The sequence below is a fragment of the Tachypleus tridentatus genome, chromosome 10 (genome assembly GCF_004210375.1).
Source record: "Tachypleus tridentatus isolate NWPU-2018 chromosome 10, ASM421037v1, whole genome shotgun sequence".
In the NCBI taxonomy this organism is placed as follows: Eukaryota; Metazoa; Arthropoda; class Merostomata; order Xiphosura; family Limulidae; genus Tachypleus; species Tachypleus tridentatus.
The window spans coordinates 149,091,638-149,115,797 of NC_134834.1; the positions used below are offsets into that span (position 1 = coordinate 149,091,638).

Genomic DNA, 24,160 nt, shown 5'->3' on the forward strand with positions numbered 1-24,160 from the left:
AAAAATGTATTCTCAAGACGGCTAGTGTAAGTATTAAAACTTTAATTAAAATAAAACGTTGACACCCATACAGCCGTCTTGAGAATACAACAGTATTGTCTATTGTATATCCATGTAAATACTTCGCAGGTGCGGCCCGGCATGGCCAAGTGTGTTAAGGCGTGCGACTCGTAATCTGAGGGTCGCGGTTCGCATCCCGGTCCCACCAAACATGCTCGCCCTTTCAGCTGTAGAGGCGTTATAATGTTACAATCAATCCCCTTATTCTTTGGTAAAAGAGTATCCCAAGAGTTGGCGGTGAGTGGTGATGACTAGTTGCATTCTCTCTAGTCTTACACTGCTAAATTAGGGACGGCTAGCACAGATAGCCCTCGTGTAGCTTTATGCGAAATACAAAAAAAACTTCGTAGGGTGTGGATATACGAGTGTTTGTTTTGTTTTGTTTACCACAACTTTGCCTCTGTTGATGGATCTTCACCAAATTCAATATGAATATTCTTGTTTCCATGAAGAGATACATGTAAATTTACAGTTTCATATTTTGTGTTTTGCCTTTTCTATGGGCGTTTTCGGTTTTAAAAGAATATATATGTAACTTATAAATATAAATAACTTTCATGTCCTGAGATAACTTTTTATTAACCATGAATTCACATGACTTCCATCCAGTTCGTTTCATTAAATGGATAGGTTGGTTCTTTGTTTTTAATTTTGTGCAAAGCTACAAGAGGGCTATCCGCGCTAGCCGTCTGTAATTAAGCAGTGTAAGACAAAAAGGAAGGCAGATAGTCATCACTACCCACCCTCAACTCTTGGGCTACTCTTTTATCAACGAATAGTGAGATAAACCGTCACTTTATAACGACCTGATGGCTGAAAGGGAGAACACGTTTTTTGAGAAAGGGATTTGAATCCATCATCCTGAAATTACGAGTAATAAGTATCATAAATTTCATACATATTAACATTTAATTAAATCCTAAATTAAAATTTCCCATTATTTCAAATTATAATACGTAACAATATATCAGATGTTAGTATCGCTGTATAAGTTCGCATAAATTTTACTCTAAAATAAGAACAACAATTGTAATTTATACATTGTTAGACGCACGTTACCACAGACTCGAGAGATAGAACATTACAGGTAATGAATATTCTAATATCATACAGTTGTGTATATTAACCCTAATGAAGCAGTAAATGCGAAAGGTTTGTTAAATCTTAAAATACCTTCATATGTGTGTACTTATATATATAGTTACATCTCTAATATATAGGTCGTTTTATTTTCTAAAGTTAAATAAATTCAAAGTTACTGCTGTTCGCTTATTTGAAATTGGTAAAATCAGTTTACTAATATTGTTTAGATATCAAAGTACTGTCATAGCATATTATTGCAATAAATATTGTCTAACCCACAACAATACTCTCTTATTATCCGTTAGTAACGGATTTGTGCAGAATGAGTTCAATTTGAAATAGTTCGAAAGCCAGAGAGAAAGACTTGACATGATGAAAAACGTTCATACGAAATCTAACATCTTTTTCGGAGTTCTTCTGGTGTGTCTGTTTGTTGTTATTAAAACAGACACCCAGGACATTATATTTCGAAAAAAAGGTTCAACAAAAGGGAAAATCTATGATTTAGAAGAAAAGAACAACACTTATACTCCGATGTCTAATCCCCAACGGCGGGTCTTCATACGGAAACTGACCAACACAGGTAAAAAAACCAATTCTTCCTATATTAAATCTATTAGGAACCAGCAGTGTTTTAGCCAACCTGACAATCAAAATCAATAATGATAATATTCTTTAACTCTCACATGATTTTAGTTTGGTCTGATTGAGCGTCCCGTTGTAATATACATATGTACCGGCCCCAGTGGAACACAAATGTCTTTGAGGACTAAACACTAAAATCGGCGTTTCATAAAAGTATTTAGGCGAATAAATCATAAAGTTTGGTGATACTAACATTAAGTTTACCTATATATATTTCACCAAAGTAATTTATACAACACGTCAATGTTACTGTTTCGTTGGTGATAGCATGAACTTTCACTATTTTTGTCAGTGAATTGAAAAATATTAACTTATAAGATTTTAAAATATATTACACTGATCATTGTTTCAGCGTTTTAATTATATATCGATGTGCTGAATAACTCAACTTCATTCGTATTAAATTAGGTAATTCGTAACCAAGACCGCATTATCATGGTTTATAACAAAGTTGGTTTATCAGGTAAACATTCTTCTAAGGATGATACGATACCTTCCTACTGTAGATGTTGAATAAATTATCATACAAGAACCAATACATATTCTTGTTTTGATCTGTTCTGAAATGAAAAGCCGGGGGACTAACGTGGAACTTCAATAGAAATGATTGTGAGAAATAGATCAGTATTGATGTAAAGTTGGCCAATGATCTGTGCAAAAATAAAGAAAATTTAATAATCTTCAAATATCCTGTCGTTAAACGTTTTCTTGTCTTCTCCATTATAATAAACCTTCAACTCATTTATTTTCACCAACAATTATTAGTAGCTTGTGCAGTAGTTAATTGAGCTGATTTGTACGCAATATAGTTTAGATGCTTTTCTGGATATGATTAAATCATTCAAGTGGAAAAGTTTAGATGATTTCAACAGTACAAAACTAACTTTTTAGAGATGATGCAGTTGAAAATATTTTTTATAATAGCTTTCACATGTACTTTCTCTTTCATTAATTCGATGCATGTTTTTTTTTGTTTTTTTTTTCCAGAACGTGGTAGTTCGATGACAAAAACAACACTGTCATCTCCTGGAAGAGATTTCAACATAACAACATACGAAGAGGAACTACCAACGCTGAAGGAAGACAAGAACAGTGAATACGAAACAGAAAATAAGAGAAGGAACATGATTCGTTTATTTGAAAATGCAGCCTTGTTTAAATTTATAATTTTTTTTATTGCTTTTATGTTTGTGATGATTCTAATAAATGCATGTTTTAAGTATTATCGTTTTGTATTTTAAATGTTGTTGTTATTTTTATCACTTTCTGTTTTAAATGTTGTGTTATTTTTATCGTTATGAGTGTATTTTAAAGGTTGTTTTTTTTTATCCCAATAAATTTTAGGTTCACGAAAATTGTATATAATGTAGGAGAACGTCACAAAGTGAATGGTCTTTCACACCCACATAGATATGAAGATCTAATGATTTATACTAAAGAATGAACTATCCAATCATGTCCTACTGTTGATGTTGAATAAATTATTAGTAGCTCGTGCAGTAGTTAATTTAGCTGATTTGTACGCAATATAGTTCAGATGCTTTTCTGTATATGATTAAATAATTCAAGTGGAAAAGTCTAGATGATTTCAACAGTACAAAACTAACTTTTTAGAGATGATGCAGTTGAAGATATTTTTTATAATAGCTTTCACATATACTTTCTCTTTCATTAATTCGATGACAAAAACAACACTGTCATCTCCTGGAAGAGATTTCAATATAACAACATACGAAGAGGAACTACCAACGCTGAAGGAAGACAAGAACAGTGAATACGAAACAGAAAATAAGAGAAGGAACATGATTCGTTTATTTGAAAATGCACCCTTATTCAAATTTATAATTTTTTTTATTGCTTTTATGTTTGTGATGATCCTAATAAATGCATGTTTTAAGTATTATCGCTTCGTATTTTAAATGTTGTTGTTATTTTTATCACTTTCTGTTTTAAATGTTATTTTTATCATGTTATGAGTGTATTTTATATGTTGTTTTTTTATCCCAATAAACGTTTAGGTGCACGAAAATTGTATATAATGTAGGAGAACGTCACAAAGTGAATGGTCTCTCACACCCACATAGATATGAAGATCTAATGATTTATACTAAAGAATGAACTATCCAATCATGTCCTACTGTTGATGTTGAATAAATTATTAGTAGCTCGTGCAGTAGTTAATTTAGCTGATTTGTACGCAATATAGTTCAGATGCTTTTCTGGATATGATTAAATCATTCAAGTGGTAAAGTATATATGATTTCAACAGCACAAAACTAACTTTTTAGAGATGATGCAGTTGAAGATATTTTTTATAATAGCTTTCACAAGTACTTATTTCATTAATTCGATGCATGTTTTTTTTTACAGAATGTGGTAGTTTCTATTTGCAATTATACTATTTTTTTTCAAGGACTATTTGTAACCATCCTTTATAAAATTTTAGTCTTTATATATAACATTATTTTACTAATTTGCTTGTATTAAAACTGAACATATTTGTATATTAAAAATAATATTCTCATAAATCACAGAGAAACCTTCAGCTATAACACCTCTTGAAACATTTCATGAAGCCAAGGATAACAAAGAATTATTCTCAAAAGAAGAAAGACATATCATAACATAAAAAACCATAACTTCATATGAAGACATTTATCATGCGATGACAAACACAAAACTATTATCTCCTGGAAGAAAAATCAACATGACAATATACGAAAAGGAACTGCCAATGGAGAAGGAAGATCGGAACAGTGAAGACGAAATAGAAAATTCTATGTTCAACAATACAAGCAGCATATTTCATATATTTGAAAATGCATCCTTCTTTAAATTTCTAATCCTTTTAATTGCTTTTCTGTTTATCATGATTCTGATAAATGCATGTTTCAAGTATTATCACTTTGTATTTTAAATGTTGTTGTGTTATTTTTATCATTTTATCACTTTGTATTTTAAATGTTGTTGTGTTATTTTTATCATTTTATCACTTTGTATTTCAAATGTTGTTGTGTTATTTTTATCATTTTATCACTTTGTATTTTAAATGTTGTTGTGTTATTTTTATCATTTTATCACTTTGTATTTTAAATGTTGTTGTGTTATTCTTATCCTTTTATCACTTTGTATTTTAAATGTTGTTGTGTTATATTTATCATAATAAACGTTTGTGAAACTCATCATACAGTTAAAGTGCACGAAAATTGTATATAATGTAGAAGAACGTTACAAAGTGAATGGTCTCTCACACCCACATAGATATGAAGATCTAATGATTTATACTAAAGAATGAACTATCCAATCATGTCCTTTAAAGATAAATACAAAAATATATTTAGTCTAAAATAAACCACAAATAAGATCTGACATCTAATGATGAAGTGAATTTTAAATATAAAATTATTTTTGAGGTGTATTATGTTAAGTTGATTGTTTTTAATTTTTTAAATGATATACTTCATCTTTAACAATTTTCAAAGTATTCTATATGTAAAGCATGCATATTACTTACTACACTCTAACAAAACCAAAGTATTTTTGATATGAGCAGAAAAGCTATGTCTGTTCAAAGTGGGAGGGTGTCGAACTTTAACCCTTAGGCAGCATTTTTTTTTGTAAATTATGTAACCTTCACATGTCAGTATAACTTACAGATCAGGTAACCCTTATGTGACTTTTTAATTTCCGGTCATCTGGTGTCCTATAACTCATACGATATACCTTGGGCACGATAACTACTGTTGTGTCTTTGAGCATAACACTTTACCCAAATTGTTTTTGTTTATCCAGCTGAAATTTCAGCACTGACTCCTATGAACGGTATGGGCAAACGATGTATATTTCACATGTAGCATATATCCCAAACTAGAATACAAACCTGCGTACATTATATGCGTGGTCTGTATCCAAAATTAATATACATGCCTATGTAAATTGAATACACATTTACTAAATGACTTCACATTTGAAAATTTCAGGTCAACATGAAATGTACACTAGACTAAAGTATAAAGAACAGGGGAAACTAGCCTACTGTAGATATTACATCAATAAAACTTGGTAATAAATTGTACTAATCATAACTCTTGATCACGTGTTTCAGTAGTAAACTCTGGGGCCTGAAATGTTACATGCTACTGATTGGGCACAGAAAATGTTACTCACAGTGTAGATCTGTGCTTCAACATGAACAAGTAAACTTATGTGGGACAAGTGTGATCTTGTTCTTCCCACTTAACTGTCAGGTTTCCTTTAAATGTGTTGTTGTGTCCTTTACCATAATACTTTCTTATAAAATAAGTCCTTTGAATCCAAAATTCAGCCAAAGTATTCCATCAATTGTAACACAGTGGTTCCTTAAGTTCACATTTGAACCTGAAAACATCTAGTTTGAGAGTGACCAAAGAAATAGTGTATGTAAAGCGTGCATACAGCATTACAAAACAAAGGAAGTGACTACAAACTCAACAATACATGCAGGTAAAGATACTCCTGCAACAGAAATTAGCAAGAAGCAAGATATCTGCTATACACAACCATAGTTGTTGGTGAGCCACAATAAAAAGAAGCAAAAAAACAAAAATATGAGAATATTCCTATGCACATAAACTCCCAAGAAACTGGAAAACATTAACTAAAAGGTTACAAATAAATAGAAATTCAACATATCACTGCGAGTAGAATAATGATAATCTATGGATATCAAAATATCTTGTAAAAAATTAGAGAACAGTGGTTCTAGTAGAGTGAAAAGAGGATTTTGGTTATTAACCAAAGAGTTATTAATTGAAGATTACGTAGCAGTGTAGTGTCAGTGTTTGTTCTCTTTCATTTTTAAAAAGTTATATCAATAACACTGGTTATTTTTCTCATTTGTTGTTACCTACAAAATAGATATTATTCTGCTTTTAATTTTCACAATAGCAAAGTATCTGAATAAATTACATTTCCAACTATTCTGTGTCACAATTTTAAATTTTAAGCAGCTTTGTTAACAAAACAATTTTATTCCAAATATCTAGTGAACAACAGGACAATAAAAACTTTACCTCACTCCATTCTTGGATTTCTGTTTGATTACACAAAAATGTATATTGACAAGTGTATTCTATGAAAGAATTTTCTGTATTTGTTGTTAAGAGTATCAACTGTTTAGGTGGAGAAAAATTTTGATCATGCATAACTTTTGCATAAATGAATTAAACATTTTATACAAACTTGAAATATATCTCAAACATAATTTTTAATAAAACATAACATAATATAGTAGTTTGGGACAACATGAAACCTACTGATCCATCTTGTTTGTCTCATCCTCTAAATTAAACTAAAACTATTTATAAATAAATTTTTAAAAAATCTTAAAGCCAGCCCTTATCATTCATATACTTTTCAAAATTTCTCTTAAAATCACTTTAAATTTCAGCTTCCACATCATCAGGCAACTCTTCCAAATAACTACTACATTAAGAAAGTGAAAACAACTCCTATCCTGCAGAAATTTACATTTACGTCTCTCAGTCCTACCATTCTCACTATGAAGTACAAAACAGATGTTGCATCAACACTATCAATTTATCAAAATATATAAAGTGTAAACAAAATGCCAGGATGCAGTGGAACCCTCAAGGGGTGATAAAGAAAGGTTTGTATATGATGATTATGAGATGAATGGGTTGTTAATTGTTTTTGCTTTTTATTCTCTTTCTACTATTGAAGATTTAAGCAGTATTCTACATTTTGATGATGAAAACAAAGATGGCTGCATTAATTCTGGGCTAGTCAAGGCAAAATTTCGAAGTTTAAAGGAAAATAAATCTATTGGCTAAATAATATTTTCCCGAGGGTTTTGAAGGTGGTTAAAAACTGGATATGTCAGCCACTTGCTACTATTTTTTGTCAATCCTTCAACATTAACCATGTACTAGAACAGGGGTGTGCAACATTTTTCGTCGGTGGGCCATATAACCAACTTCATCAATCAAGCGGGGCCACTTAAAAAACAAGCTTATTCGTGTACATGCACAATAAATTAAAAAAAAATTCTCAAAATGCAAGCAATAATATTTTATATTTTTGCATGAGTGATCATTTTAGTGCGACACTTGAAATTTAGAGTCCTTGTAGAGCTTGTCAATATCAGCTTTGACAGAAGTGGTTGCCACTCTTAACTGACTGGTCAAATGTTCATCAGTCAGCTGACTTCTACATTTGGTTTTGATGAGCTTCATTTTGGAGAAAAATTGCTCACAGCAGTAGGTGCTACCAAAAAGGAGGCAATTCTTTGTGCATGACGGGACAAATTGGGAAACTTTTCACGCATTACACAGAGTTTGTAAAGTCTAGCAAACTGTTTTCAGAGAATTTCCTTTAGTGTCCATGTCAGCCTGCAGTTCAATGAGTTCCATTTGGCAATCATCAGGACTGTCTTCCACTGCCAAATCAAAAGGTTGAGCGAACAATTTCAATCTAATTTCAGTTTGTCTGAAATCTTGAAATCTGTTTGCAAACTCATCACGCAGCTTTTGTACACTGGTTCCATATTTGGTGCAATCCAGATTAGGAAATTCCAGTTTCCTGGTTGCAAGACATGTAAAATGGGTCAATATGGCTCTTCTCAACTGAACCTGGAAAAGTTCCAATTTCTTCTCAAAAGCACAAATATGCTCAAACAACTTATTCACAAGTTGACTTTTCCTTGTAGTTTTAAGTTTAAATCAGACAGATGCTGTGTAATGTCTGTGAGGAATGCTAAGTCATTCAGCCAGTTCTCATTGCTCAAGAAGTCCACATTCTGACGTTTGCTCTCCATGAAGAGCTTAATCTCCTCTCGCAGATTCCAGAATCTCTTCAAAGTAGCAGCTCTACTAAGCCAACGCATTACAGCAGAGAAGTACAAAACATCTGAATACTCACTGTCCAGCTCATCTAAAAAAGTTTTAAATTGTCGATGATTTAATCCTCGTGTTGAATATAATTTACGCATTGGACATTTTTCATGACTTCTGCAAAATCCAGAACTTTGGTGCACAAGCTCTCTTGGTGAATAATGCAATGGCTTACAACTACGTCTTGTGCTCCAACTGCCGTTAGAAATTTCTTGGTGAATCCATTTGTCCTACCTGTCATGGAAGGAGCACCATCTGTTGTAACACCACATAATTTATAAGGATTCAGTTCAAACTTTCTACAACCTTAAGCACTTGTTCACAAATATCCTGTCCTGTGGTTGTGGAGGAAAGGCTTGCCATATCTAAAACTCTTGAAAACATCAAAGTCTGCAGTAACAGCTCTGATGAAAATGACAAGTTGGGATGTGTCATTGATATCAGTGCTTTCATCCAAAGCCAGACTGAAAGCTTCACTGAATTCAATCTCTCTTTCAAAGTTTCTTTGATGTCCTCTGAAAGATCTTTTGTCCCTGCGTGAGACAGTAAAGCGGAAAGGCTAGTTTGCTCCACCAAATATTTTTCTCTGGACATGCATATTCTGTGAATATTGTTAAACAATTTTAATAAATTCTCCATCACTGAAAGGCTTTCCCTTTTCTGCCATACATTCACAAAGCTTAAAACTCAGTTTTGTCACCAGTTCTGAATTTTTCTTGAAAGTGGTAAAAACACCTTGTTGCTTTTCAATGGATGTTTTTAAATGTTCAATTTTGTCCTTTCGTGCCTGACCAACAATTTCATCAAACTGGGAGGAGTGCTTAGTTGCGTAATGTCGCTTAATATTGTACTCTTTCATGACTGCAATTGTAGTTTGACAGACGAGGCAGACAACACCTTGATTATGTGGGACAACAAGATATTTTGTGCACCATTCACTATTGAATAACCTTCCCTCATCATCAATTTTTCGTTTCTTAACTGCTGACATTTTACTAGCCCTGAAATCAAAACAAAATTATTCTCACGAAAATAGCAAAGTAGAAAAAAACATAGAATTTATTTACACATGGAACCTCTTATGGACAGAAACACATGTTTCTAAATTGGCATCCCGATCATAGCCTTCCGGTACTTAAATTAATTGAGAATAGCAAAATACAGTGTGACCTCGCATATTCGCGGGTTATGCGCGAACTGCGTTTTTGTAGGTCACAGAGACTGAAAGGGCTTTTCGAGGAGATTTCTGTTGTATTTACTCAATCAAGCCGTTTTTATCAATTGTCGTCTTCACCAAACAAGATTGGACTGCTATTGGCTGACTGCCTCAGCTTCCCCAACAACGCAAACGGCAAAGCACAGCCCGGTAACGCACGGTACAATTTAGTGAAATACATAACAGTATGCAATATTGCTACATTATTACTGCATCAATGAGTATAAGTATCATTAGTGTTTGGGAAGCATTTCATATAGTATATAATCGCATACATATACGTTTTAAAACTGCGTCCAATATTCGCGGGAGGGTAAAAACGTAACCCCCGCGAATAACGAGGTCACACTGTACATAGAATCAGATGCATCTGAAAGCAAAAATTTTAATAAATTCAGTAAAGTCACAACAATATGCTAAATAATAATCAATTTACCTTCAATCTCTTGTAGTAACTGTAAAAGGTAATAAAATTTTCACCAATAATGAATGACGGACAGCAGAGGTTAGGGAAAATTGTCGCCAGCGGGCGAAGGCGAGGTTCAGGACATGACGTTGAGTCGTAGACAATAGTGCTAGTGCACGTCACCTATTCATGCCCTAAGGAGGCCGACCAATCGAATTCGGCCTGCTCCTCTCTAGCAAAGATAATTTTAGAAGTTTGTCGAGTCGAAGCCTGGGAATCCCGTAGGATCGATGCTTTTAAAAATATTCCATTTGCGTTGGATTACAGATCAGGCCACATGGTTAGATTACAACAACTAGGGCCACACTAAATGGCTTGGCGGGCCGGGTTGTGGCCCGCGGGCCGCCTGTTGCACACCCCTGTACTAGAAGGTTGGAAGTTAGCTGATGATGCTCCTCTTTTTTAAAGGAAGTGAAGAATATTGTTTCAGTTATTATAGGTCCATTAGTCTTAAGTCAGTTATGTACAACTTTTTGGTAAGTCGCACAAAAGAAGCTTTGCGAAACCATTTAACAAAGTTTAGAGTTTCATTGGATTGTCAACATGATTTCACTAAGGAAAAGTACGGACTTACAAATCTTTTAACATTCTTGAAAAAAGGTTACTGTTGTAGAAGAGGACTCTTAACATTCTTTGAAATATATAGAGTGCAAATCATTTTCAATTCCTTAGGGAAACTTGCAGGCATCTATTGATAATGCATTTCAGGTCAGGTACCTATTCGTCTTCTTATAAGACATGGATAATAATGCTATAATGAATCTCGTAAGAAACCCCTCATAATTTCAAATGTTACAATATCATTTTTCTTGGCAGTCAACGTGAATCGAATGTAGATTCACAAATGTCCTTAATATCAGATACAGATGACTATTTGTATTCATAAAGCTATGAAGCATTATTCAGATGAATGGGAAAACAATTTTAAGATCAAGAAATTGTTACAATACAATAGTTAACAGTAAGTACTTTCACATCTCAAAAATTCCAATTTTTTGTAAACCTAACCTAAATACAAACTATATTCTGTGAGACTTCAGTTTTTTCTCTACCTTAACTACAAATGAGAAAAGTCAATTAAACTGGCTTCATAACCCTAAAATATCTAAATTATTCTTTTTTCTTTCTAAGACTTCAAACTGTAACATGAAACTACATTAGTTTATCCTAAGTAACTAAGCTTGCAACAGTATATATCTACCTATAATTAAATTTTATTACTCTTGAGTGGCCTTTGAACTATCTCCTACTACTATTGGCACCATTATATGTTGTAAATCACATGTGATGTTATACTGTCAAATTACATTAACCATATGCTGCTCTGCTTGTCTTATAAAATATTTTACCTAATCTTAACTAACCTAAAAATATCTACATTTTTAACTTTAGCTACTTTTATAATACTAATAAAAGAATAAATGTCTAAAACAAAAAATAAAGTGCTTTTCCTTTCATTTTTCTTGCCACCAATTGTCAAGGATATTTAAGCCTATTTTTATTATACTAAGGGTACTACTGCAACTAAATCATTAAATCAAGTAACCCACTAAGGAATATAGAATAAAATATAGAAAGACAATGTTCCATATCATCAGTTTTTCTGGCTTTTTAACTATGCCACAAGAAGTGTTACAAATTCATCCAAGTTACACGATGCTTACTGTAAGAATAATGCTCATTCTGAAAGAGAAACTGACAATCCCCTGTATGAAAAATACTTCATGTAATATGTCACTTGACAAATGACAACCTAGAGATTCTATTATAAACAATAATGTATTAAATATGAGAACTATTAAATCCTGAAAGATATGCAATAAATGGGATCCAATTTTCTAATTAACATTTCTGCAACTAAACAAGATTGAAGGATATGAAAATTATGCTTCTCTTGAGAGAACTACATTACAGTGTAACTTACAAGTTTAATAATGATCAGAGGTGTGGTGAAAAAGGCAGATAAGAGAAAAATTTCTCACACTGCCTCATAAAATCAAGAACTTAAAAGTTATAGACAATTAAAATCTGGATGATTAACATGCTTTTGTGCTACACTAATTGACATATCAAACAAAAAGCAGTTCTTAACATAAAAATACCTTGTGGCATGCAGAGCAAAGGATGCCAGTGAAGAGAGGGTTAATGGATTATTTTCATTATCTAACTTTTACTTCTATGAACTTTAAACTCTAGAATTTTCATAACCAGATTTTTGGGATGAAGAATAGTTTTTGATCATAAGAAGTCACTTTGTACTTCACCTAATAACAATACACTCAACATTTATATAGACAAACATTTGGTTAATTATAGAATCTGATGTTTTGTGTATAAATCTATCAAATGTTGTGAAGATGCACACACTGCATCAGAAGTTATAAATGCTCAAACTGTGTATGTTGATGAATAAAAGCCTAATAGTCAGGGTGCTTTTGAAAAATGGAATCTCTTACTCCACTTTGCTCCTGAAGATGAAAGGTCCACTTTTTGAAAGCACTCTGGTTTCATGGTTTTAGTTATTTCTATCAAAACTTCTTAAACCTAGTTTGTTTTTTTTCTAACTTGTGTAGATTACACCAAATCTGTCAGGAGAGGGTTAAGTATATACACACATATATTTAAATTGGAGGCTTGATTAAACAAACAATGTAAGAAATACTGATGTGATAACAATAAAAAGTAATTTAACCAAAATTTTATTCTCACATTTAGTCTTATTTTCAAACCACATCAAAAAAAAAAACAAGATTGAAATATTTATCCTCTTGGCAATAATTATAGTAGAAGCATAAGTATACTGTTGTTCAAATGTATTTATTCAATGTTCAGTCTTGTTTTAGTAAAAATTGATATTTTTTTGAAGCCAAATGGAAAATTACTATCGTTTTATATAAATACTCTGATAACTGTACTTGCATTGACAGATTTTGTATTGATGATACACAAACAATTCCTCATAAAAACTAAAGTGACATTTCAGAATTCAATGACAAGTCACTTCTCCACTAATGACTTCCTCAAAAGAAAGAGAGGGAATGCATATGTATGAAACCTTAATACTAAAATTTCATGCAATGATTAACTACACTATGAATAAACAGATGGAAATGTATGAGCATCTTCATATGACAAAACTTTCTAAATACCTTAATTTCATCTACACGAGACTGCAGAACAATTTTTTTTCAAGCCTACTTTTTCCTAGTAAAACAATGCCTAAACTACACTATGGAACACAAATTTTGTTCCTGAATAGTATGTGTTATTTCTTAATTGCTTATGTTGTAAAAGTACAGAAAATGGCCATTATTCCCTTCAAACAAACTTTGATTTTGTGACCTGGATAATGAAATTTAGAAATTAACCTATTTTCTGTGTAAAAACAGGCAAATTTGCACATTTTCATTTACACAAGGTGTGAACAAAACATGAATCAAGATTTACATGTATTTATACTAAAGTTATAGAAAAATATTTGGAAGAGAGTAGTTTTGAGATTTCCGACTAATGTAAATCACTTTCCCGTACCAGCCCCAAATATACACCCTTGTGCAAATTAATTGGAACAAGACAGAAAATTACAATTTTTTGCATTTTATTCCTGAGAATCCAAAAATTACTTACAAATTAATACATGATATGACCTCCATTATTTTTCAGAAGATCATTAATCCGCTTTGGCATCGAGTCCACGAGTTGACTGCAATTTTTACTCATTTTTGGATCACGATGCCACACCTCAATCAGCTTATCTTTCATAGTACAGTCTTTTCCCCGCAGTTTTTCTTTATAAATTGCCCAAAGATTTTCAATAGGATTTAAGTCCGGAGAGATTCCAGGCCCGTCCAGCACCTTTATTTGCATTGTAGTCATAAACTTCTTCACAACTTTCGATGTGTGGCACGGAGCCAGATCTTGCTGAAAAATGCCAGATACATCTGAAAATCTCTTTTTCAATTCTGACAAGTCTCGTCACTGAATAATATCTTCCTCCATTGTTCTTGCATTTCAGACCCCACTGATACTGTTCTTTTCTTCATTGAGTTAGTAAGAAGTTGTTTTTTGACTGGTCTCCTTGCCCTTCTAACAATTTCAAATGACGTAATATTCCTCAAAATTTCATCATATATCCCAAAAATTGGTCGATCGTACTGCAAAACACAGCTAATGATGCCATCTGTGTGTGAAAAATGACTATTAAAAAAATCAGCAGGTCCAGCGAGCATACACCAGCCGCCATGCTGAAAATGTTATAAAATAACCATTTGTTTCGATTAATTTGCACAAGGGTGTAGTCTCCCATCATGTTTTTGTAATATGCTCCTTGGTAGTAGCATTCAAAGCCCAGTACATCTTGGTGGAAGCACTTGCCATGCTCCTCTGAGTATGTTCCCATATTTTTCCTTGTATTTATCAAGATAAGCATCAAGGATATAGACTTTCAGGGACACCCCGCAACCGATTTTGCTGTACTTCTTCACCAAAGCGTCAACCAGTTCCACATAATTTTTGGCTTTGTAATCGCTCAAGAAGCCTCAATCCACTGCAACAAAGTTGCCCCACACTTTTTTTTCCCTTCATACTGAGCTTCTTGGGGAATTCTGTGCAATCCAGGATCTTTATTTGTGGTAAAAAAAAACACCAGTTTTGACCTTCACCTCAGACAGCTTAGGAAAGAAGCCTTGAAGGTACTTGAAGGCTGCAGACTCCTTATCAAGAGCTGCAACAAACTATTTCATGAGACCCAAGTTTATGTGCAATGGTGAGAACACCACCTTCTGGAGGTTCACTTGTAGCTCACCTTTGTCATTGTGCCTCCCCACAGAAAACTCATTCCATTGTGACCAGTGCATCCTGTTAGTGTGCTCAGAGACCCATCAGCGACTCAGCACTGAATCTACCTGAAATTTACCCATTTTCCAGAACATTCCAAAGTTTTATTATCCACATCACAAAAGCAAAGTTTGGAGAGAAAAACAGGTCTACTTTCCATTTACTTTTGGCATAAGCACTTGGGAAATAATACTTTCTGCCAGGAACAAGAAAAAGTAAAAATGTTGTTACATAGTGTTATCATCTTTACATGTCAAGACTAACAAGGCAAAATAAAGAAAATCTGGTAAAAATTTTCAAACTTCTTGGTAAGAAACTTACCTCAAGGGTGATGGTTTTCCCTGTTAATGTTTTTACATAAATCTGCATTTTTCCTGGTGGAAGCTACAAAGAGAAAAAATACTTTCAAAACCTCACTCAAGTCTTTCATAAAACATAGCACTTCCAGTGATTTCTATTTGCTTTTAATACATTTTCCTACAGCTTTTTGTGCACAAACATGCTCCATTTTCACAACTGCTTGTTGAAGGGTATCTGATGGCATTTAAGTTACAAAGAAATAAACTGTAATCAATATTGTTATTAATCCTACTAACTATTGTTGGAGTTATAAAACAATAACTTTCTCAAAATTCCTGTTGTGCTACAGGATGATTAAGATAGGGATCATCTTTAACCAGTTGAAAGATCTTGAACATACCCATACACAAGGTCCACTTGAAGCTACTGATAGAGCCATGAACAGGTATGGCAATATAAAAAGAAATAACTTTGTAGGGGCAGAATTTTACAGTTCAAACATGAACTCTAGAAAAACAGTGACTACTAGGTTGAAGAGAATGCCTAATGTTGTTAATGTGCACTGTATCACCTTCACTACTGGAAACCACATGCTCAGGGCAAAATAAACAGGTTAAGTCTTATGTGGGGCAAAATCAAACCCACTAGATAACAAGGAATTGTGAAAACATTTAAAAAAAAACTGTGTATGATTTTTAATTGTAGGATCACTTATACAAGCTAGAAAATCTTTCAGTTCATGTTACTCAAGTACAGTTTGCTAGAAATCTCATAGTACACCAAGTTTGAACTTCAAACATATGGTGTCACATGAGAGGACATTTTAGATGAATCAGATACCACTAATTTGCAGTTAGTGCATTTTAACCACCAGCCAATTACACAAATCTCAATTTTCATAAACAAAACTACAGTCACTGTATACAAAGCAGACCTCAACAGATCCAAGGTTCCAGGCCACCATGATGATGAAAAATTATCATTGCACCTAATATTTTCTCCCATTTTATTTGTGCATGGGGATGTGCTAAATTGAACTTTAGTCTAAAACAGTTCTGGATTCTTAAATTTTGAACTATTTCTGGATTTCAATCCTAAGCTGAACTCCGTTTCTAGGGTTTTAAAGGCAGATTCAGCACTTAAATTTTTTTGAAGAAATGAAGCCATGCAACTGCACATCACCTAACTAATTTTGCACCATTTTCTTCTTTCTCCAAATTCAATCAATCAGTGCATATGTTTAGACTCAGGCGTGACAAAAAACAGTTGTTTCAGACAATACTACCAAATAGTTGTTGGTATCATATGGCCATTGGCATGTACTAATTGCTGTGAAAGTAAATAAATATACATTTCTCAGTACAAACAATATTGAAGTTAAGCATGCTGTAGAATTCTGGGACTAACCCCTAAGTCTAAAGATATGATATAGACTGAGAATGTTCACAGTAACAATGATGAGATATACATTAACAAGTATCACTGATGGCACAGTCATGATCAGGAACACACCAATCAACAAAAGGCCAAACATACAACCAACTTAATAGCTCAAAACCTAACCCGATTCCAAAAATTTGTAATTCACATACAAAGCCTTGCAAATTTTAATGCAGTACACAAAAGGTTTCTTCACTGTAAAAAGGATTAACCCTTCTGTGATAGGTCACAGATCAAAAACCACATCACCACATTTGTTGACCTACATTCAAAATTTTAATGAACTACTATTTTATGGATTTGTATCCAGTTTGGTATAAAACTGTAGATTAAAGTTTTGATATTATATACAAATTAATTTCTTAAAAGTAAACATTAAAAGAACACTTAAATATCAGTTTTTCAGTCATGTGGCATGCCGAATTAGATGTCAAAATACAGTGTTCATGTGAACTAGGAATTAGTATCAACATTAAATATTGACAAGGAAGAATATAAAATAAAAAACTCATTTTTATTCTGCCAAGATATGGCTCATGTACTGAATCAAACATTGGCCTTGTTCACCTATTTCCATTTTTGGAAATGGTCCCCTTACATACACTTACTTTAATATAAGAAATGTGAATAACTAAACAACAGAGTAGAATGTCCATGCTCGTGGTTTTCTCAGTAATTTTAATCTGATAAAAAGCTACCATATTCTTTCAAAACAAGATTAAGGAGCTTGGTTGTATCTAAAGTTTTCTTCAGACTTTTATACAACTTAATTACCAAATTTCAAAAAGTGGAATTCTATGGTATCAATACACTAACTTATGATTTTTTATTATTCAACTCTATATGCAAAACCTACGAAAATTTTTCACATCCTTCACATGCAAAAGTTTAGAAGGCTTAGCAAACCTACGTCCAACAGTAACAGAGTATGAAGGATGTTGCGAGATGAGATAATTGTTTGCTTCATTTATTTACTGTTCTATATTTAAAAAAAAAAAAATTAATAACTTACTTCAAAATCATATAAACGTGTAATTAATGAGACCATTACAAAATATAGCCCACTAAAAAAAGTTCAGCTACGTTACCCTAGCGACACTAGGTCAGCATACAAAAAATAATATATATAGCATTATGAGACTTGTGCTGCTCACACTAAACATTTGTACTTGTGATATAAGTTGCAGTGATTTTAGACAAAATTAATCTTGTATTTCCTACATTTTTTTATAATGGTCACTCAAATTGACAACTCCCAAATAAAAAAATAGACAACACACATTTTGATAAGTTTTTTTAATCATACCACGAAATTCACCTCACACTGAGTAATAAGAGACTCAATATTTTTACAATTCTTTATTGAAAACTTCATAAAAATTGATTTTTCTAGTACAAAAAAAACATGTAATCTTTACTAAAGTCTACCAAATTTTGTGAAAATACATGTACTGTGTCAAAAGATATAGTATAAATACTTAACTTGTTTGTTTGTTTGGGAATTTCGCACAAAGCTACTCGAGGGCTATCTGTGCTAGCCGTCCCTAATTTTGCAGTGTAAGACTAGAGGGAAGGCATCTAGTCATCACCACCCACCGCCAACTCTTGGGCTACTGTTTTATCAACGAATAGTGGGATTGACCGTCACATTATACACCCCCACGGCTGGGAGGGCGAGCATGTTTAGCGCGACGCGGGCGCGAACCCGCGACCCTCGGATTACGAGTCGCACGCCTTACGCGCTTGGCCATGCCAGGCCTTCACTGAAGACATAACCTTAGGAAGCACCGAAAACATTGTCTGTTTTTGAGATTGACGTTATTTTGATTTTACAAATAACAAATAAAAACTATTCTAAGATCACAACCTTTAGAAGTATGTAGCACATTACTGTGCTAAATACAAATGGCAGAAAAATTAGTTTGGTTTCGTTGGCGTTTATAAAATTAAAAATAGTATTTCCATTATATGACTCTGGATCCGACGATCTCGGGTTCGAGATGTGATGCCGCCAAACACGCTACATACTCTCAGCTATTCGTAAGTTATAAAAGTGACAATTAGTTCCGCTATTAGGTTAAAGAGTTACCGTTTTAGGTGCACGCGTTAGATCGTGTAGCTGACAAGACTAGCCAAGGAAGTGGGTGTTGACTAAATAAATATCTTCTCTATAGTGTGACACTTCTGTAGCAGGTGGCTGTTGTTGACTAAGTATCTTCTCTCTAGTGTAGCAGGTAGGCGTTGTTAGCTAAGTACCTTCTCTCTAGTGTAGCACCTCTGTAGCAGGTGAGTGTTGTTAACTAAGTACCTTCTCTCTAGTATAGCACCTCTGCAGCAGGTGAGTGTTGTTAGCTAAGTACCTTCTTTCAGTAAAGAAACACAGTTTAACATTAGGAATGATCCATTACATCTGTGTGTTATCAGCCATCACTCAGAGTTGGTGAGCTCGATTACAGTAATTCTCTGTGTGGTAACTGGAAGTTGTCCTACGGTGTACAAGGGTTACTTTGTTTTAAGATTTTTGCCAGAGGAGGATAAAGAAGCCCCTGGAGTAAAGCACATTTTTTTTAATTTTTATAGACTTGTAACTTTGAATTTAAACACACAATATGTTAAACGAGTTAGCTGTTATTTTCTACCAATCAGGGTACGCATTTGATGACTTCATTAGGGATTTAATGTATCAAAAGAAAACGGAAACATTACCTAACATCTTTATATATGCAATTTTTATTTCCATAACGGTTACCCTCCGTCTACACCTATAAAGAATCATTTCACAAGATTTATTTCTTTATTGTCTAAAATATCGTTATGTTTGAGTTTAAAAGTTTGAAAATTGTCCCCAATTTTCCCATCTTTAAGAGCTATGTACTCTTAACGGACTCGTTGCTCCGAAACCTGAAAAAATAAGTGCTATTTTAGGGGTTATGACCCTAACTCTATTGTTACCCCTGCTGTTGGTAAGTTGAAACTGAACACGCAGTATCTTCACGAGTTTCCGAAACTCCACTCGACGGGTTTGTGTTGAAGAATTTCTTTGATTAAACTCGAATTTTTAGTTAATCAGCTTAGCGTCTCTTTCCGACAAAACCCTGTTTAAATCTGGTCAAACATTAACAATGTGCGTATTAATTGCGCCCCTACCTTTGTCCGTTTCGTTTCTTAGTTTACAAGTTCACACTTCGCTCACACTTACCGACAATACATTTTTCTAAGCCAATGAATGATTTACGGTAAACAATGTTATGAACGCCTCGTTTGAAAGATGATTTTAAACCTTCTGAATTAGGTTTACACAGTTGAGTCTTTGAAACCAGATAAAACAGAACCTCTCCTATTTAGTAGCGTGATTATATTAACACTTCCCGAAGGAATTCTTAAAGTCTCGAAAGCTGTGCTTAAAGTCCACATCTGGTAAAACAATGGTTGAATCCACCAAAGTTTCTGAGAGCCTCGAATGTACATTGCCCAGAAACTTAGAAATATTGAGGCTTGTAATTAGAAATATTATCTAACTGTGCAGTCGGAAGAGCACGTGACATGTTATGACTACTTTTGCAAGATGTATTGTCAGTCGTAGAGCTGGTTATGTTAAGTTTATTCTGGAATTTGAATAACATACTCGCATTGCATTCATCGTCTTACCATAAAGACAAGCTCTTGTGTAAAATAAGATGAGTTATATATTAATTCGTCTCTTTATAACCATAAAACTTTTTGAGAACCTAACCTGCTGAAGTTTTATCAGACTCCTAATGAAGCAAGGGGTATAGCCCCCTCAGAGGTATACAGGAGCTACAGAATTGATATTAAAAGATTAATGTAATGCAGATAATATATTTTAATACGGAAGAAATTATTTATAGAGAAGAATATGTGAAAATGTTTCTGTTTATTTTTTTTAATTTTATGAAGGGGGTTAACTGCACCAGCCGTATCTAAGTCAGCGATAATAGACTAAAGGGTTTCTTTTTATTTATTTTTTTAATTTCGCGCAAAGCTACACGAGGGCTCTCTGGGATAGCCGTCCCTAATTTAGTAGTGTGAGACTAGAGAGAAGGCAACTAGTTTTCACTGCCCACCTTCAGCTCTTGGGCGACTCTATTACCAACGAATAGTGGGATTGGCTGTAACATTATAACGTTCACACAGCTGAAAAAGCGAGTATGTTTGGTGTGACAAGGATTAGAACCCACGATCCTCAGATTACGAGTCGCACGCTTACGCGCTACGCGCTAGGTATAGTCACTGCATTTCGTCAAAAACTCAACAAACTGTCCATGGATGAGATCGCTTCCACTTGTAATATAATTTACAATTTTTACAACAATATACATCAAAGTTTTCAATTCATCACTTTTAGATATCTGAGCATACAAATTTTCCTGATGCAAAATGTAATGGAAAGATGGTAGCGTGGAGTTCACATTATTTTCAATCAAATGCTGCTTCAAAAGATAAACAAATCCTAATTTCGCCCCAGTCATGGCGAGAGTACCATCTGTTGTGACAGAAACCAGTTGTTTAAAATATAGATTGAAATTTTTTGACATTTCAAGAAAGTTTTCAAAGATATTTTTTCCACATGTTCTATTTCGTAATACACAAATATCAAACATTTCTTCCCTCACTTGAAGATTTGAAGTTACATATCGAACCTAAAACATCAACTGTGCAGTGTCACTAATATCTGTTGACTCATCTACTGCTAAAGAAAAATACAAACAGTCTTTTAGTTGTTCAAGCAACTGATTTTCTATGTCTTTCGCGCACTCTAGCATTCTGCGGACAATTGTTCTTCGACTTAATTGCAAATTATTTACTTTTTGAAGAATATCATCTTTTATTTTTGAATCATAATTCTCCTACAGAGTTTCAATGACAAGAATAATATTTCTTTTTCCTGGTTCAGCATCAAAAAAGATTAATTTTTTGAGCTAGAATCTTAGCTACATATGAGCTACCTAAAGCAACTAGTTCTATCGATGATAAAAATTTCTTTAGGCCTTCCTTTTGTTCATAAAGTTGCGCTTTCAGACGGCTAATTTCATTCATAAGATTTTTGTTATCAACTGGAAATTTTACCTCAAATACGTTGTTAAAATTGTTAAAGTGTTGCTTTATTATTCCTAAAACCTTTGTTACACAAAAGACATATTGGCTTATTATTTTCTTCAATCACTGCAAATTTAAACTACCGATTTTCATTGAATTCTTGTTTCACGTTTTTCTTGTCACGCGCCATTCTCTTTTCGGCAGTAATGCCAGAATCAATTAAATTGTCTTTGTTTTCTGAGCGTTGACCATTATTTGGATTTTTTCGGTTTCAAATTATCCACTTATCCATATTATGGGATTAAAAACAAATTATATTTAAACACTTGAAAGTTGCACAATAAAAATATGTTTGCAAGCGCATGCAAAACAACGCGCACTCGATAGCAAACATCTAAACCAAACTGACGTTACAAAATGGGCGGAGTCTGTGTCAGTGATGAAGCGCATGACATTAGTGATGACGGGAGGCAGTGCAGTTGCTGATTACCAAATTCGTGATAAAAATAAATGATGGGAAAAGTTGTTTCCTAAACTCAAGCTGGCCACAATTGTGCTATCTAGTGGCCATGGAGACGCCCACCCCTGGTGGAGGTAATTTATTCTCAAGCTTCTCACGCTGTAAGTATATATACTAATACATTAAAGCCACCATTTGTCTCATAAGTAAACTTGAGCTCCCCAGGGAAACAACGGTATGTCTGTACACATCTGTTGTTGGAAGCCTGGTTTCGATGCCTGTGGTGGGCAGAGCACAGATAGTCCTTTCTATAGCTTTGTTCTTAAATACAAAACAAACAAACACTAAGTTCGATGATTTATAACACTAAATGTCGGATAATGCTTGTTCTAAAGAATAAACAGACAACTAATTACAAAGCTAAAATCCAGGATTCAATTCCCCATGCCAGACAGGCGCAGATAGAATTAATGTAGGTTTGCGCTAAAACAAATTAATGATTTAATAAAACGGCAGTTTAGAACTGTTAGTTTTTTTATATATACGTATAAACATACAATACTTTGGCGAGCAACAATTCACATTTTCCCGAACGTTTTTACAAAAAATATGAATAACAATGGACTATTTGGTGATTTAAAGTTGTTTACGCACACCTGTCCTTGATTTAAAAAAGCATAAATCTACCCTTTATTTTTCACTGATGAAACTATCAAGTTCTCTTTTAAACAATTGTAAATTGCTAACTTCAACAGCATTACTACTTCTAACTGCAACTTATTTTCTAAGCCCATCATATTGTTAGAAATATAACATTATGTGAAGTGGAACCCCTATCTTCTTCAACCTCGTTTTATTATCTTCAGAATACAATGCAGCGAATTGCTACCAGTTGCTGGCCTGGCATGGCCGAGCGCGTAAGGCGTGCGACTCGTAATCCGAGGGTCGCGGGTTCGCGCCCGCGTCGCGCTAAACATGCTCGCTCTCCCAGCCGTGGGGAAGTATATTGTGACGGTCAATCCCACTATTCGTTGGTAAAAGAGTAGCCCAAGAGTTGGCGGTGGGTGGTGATGACTAGCTGCCTTCCCTCTAGTCTTACACTGCTAAATTAGGGACGGCTAGCACAGATTGCCCTCGAGTAGCTTTGTGCGAAATTCAAAATTACAATTTGCTACCAGTTCCACGGATAATCTTATAATCTTCAAAAATGCCACCTCTTACCCTTCTTTTGTTAATCTACCCTATAAGATAAATATTTCATCTCATCCAAACAACTCTCATGTGAATACTGTCGACCCCCGCTAGTACAGCGGTATGTTTACTGATTCACAATGCTAAATTCAGGGATTCGATTTTTCTCGGTGGGCTCAGCAGATAGCCCGATGTGGCTTTGCTATAAGAAAAACACACACACACGAATTCTTTCCACCAATTTAAAATATTTATTAGATAAACTACTAGTCCAGTACACATCATTACAGTTTCTAAATAACGCTAAACTCATATTGCTTTGATTGCTTCAGTCACTTATTCCACCACCACACCAAGATTCTTTTCCTCTGTTGTGTTATTCCGTTGATTGCTGTTCATATTGAACGTATGATCAAAGTTAAGGTAACATTAAAGGTAATTTACTAAATATAGGTATACTTATACTAATTGGCCCGGCATGGCCAAGCATGTTAAGGTGTGCGACTCGTAATCTG

At 33.8% G+C, this 24,160-nt stretch overlaps 1 long non-coding RNA gene across 6 annotated transcripts in view; it reads right to left on the reverse strand.

The window, feature by feature from the left end:
- The window catches only part of LOC143230590 (uncharacterized), a 38,001-nt gene extending 19,646 nt beyond the window's left edge, over window positions 1–18,355 (reverse strand). Inside the window, exons 1-3 of one of the 6 annotated variants that reach the window (XR_013016534.1) lie at window positions 17,949–18,349; window positions 15,518–15,580; window positions 10,718–12,945 (exon numbers count right to left, since the gene is read on the reverse strand). This is a non-coding gene — a long non-coding RNA (uncharacterized LOC143230590). The other 5 variants (XR_013016533.1, XR_013016532.1, XR_013016535.1 and 2 more) reach the window with 5 other exon arrangements.
- Between the last annotated feature and the right edge of the window lie 5,805 nt (window positions 18,356–24,160).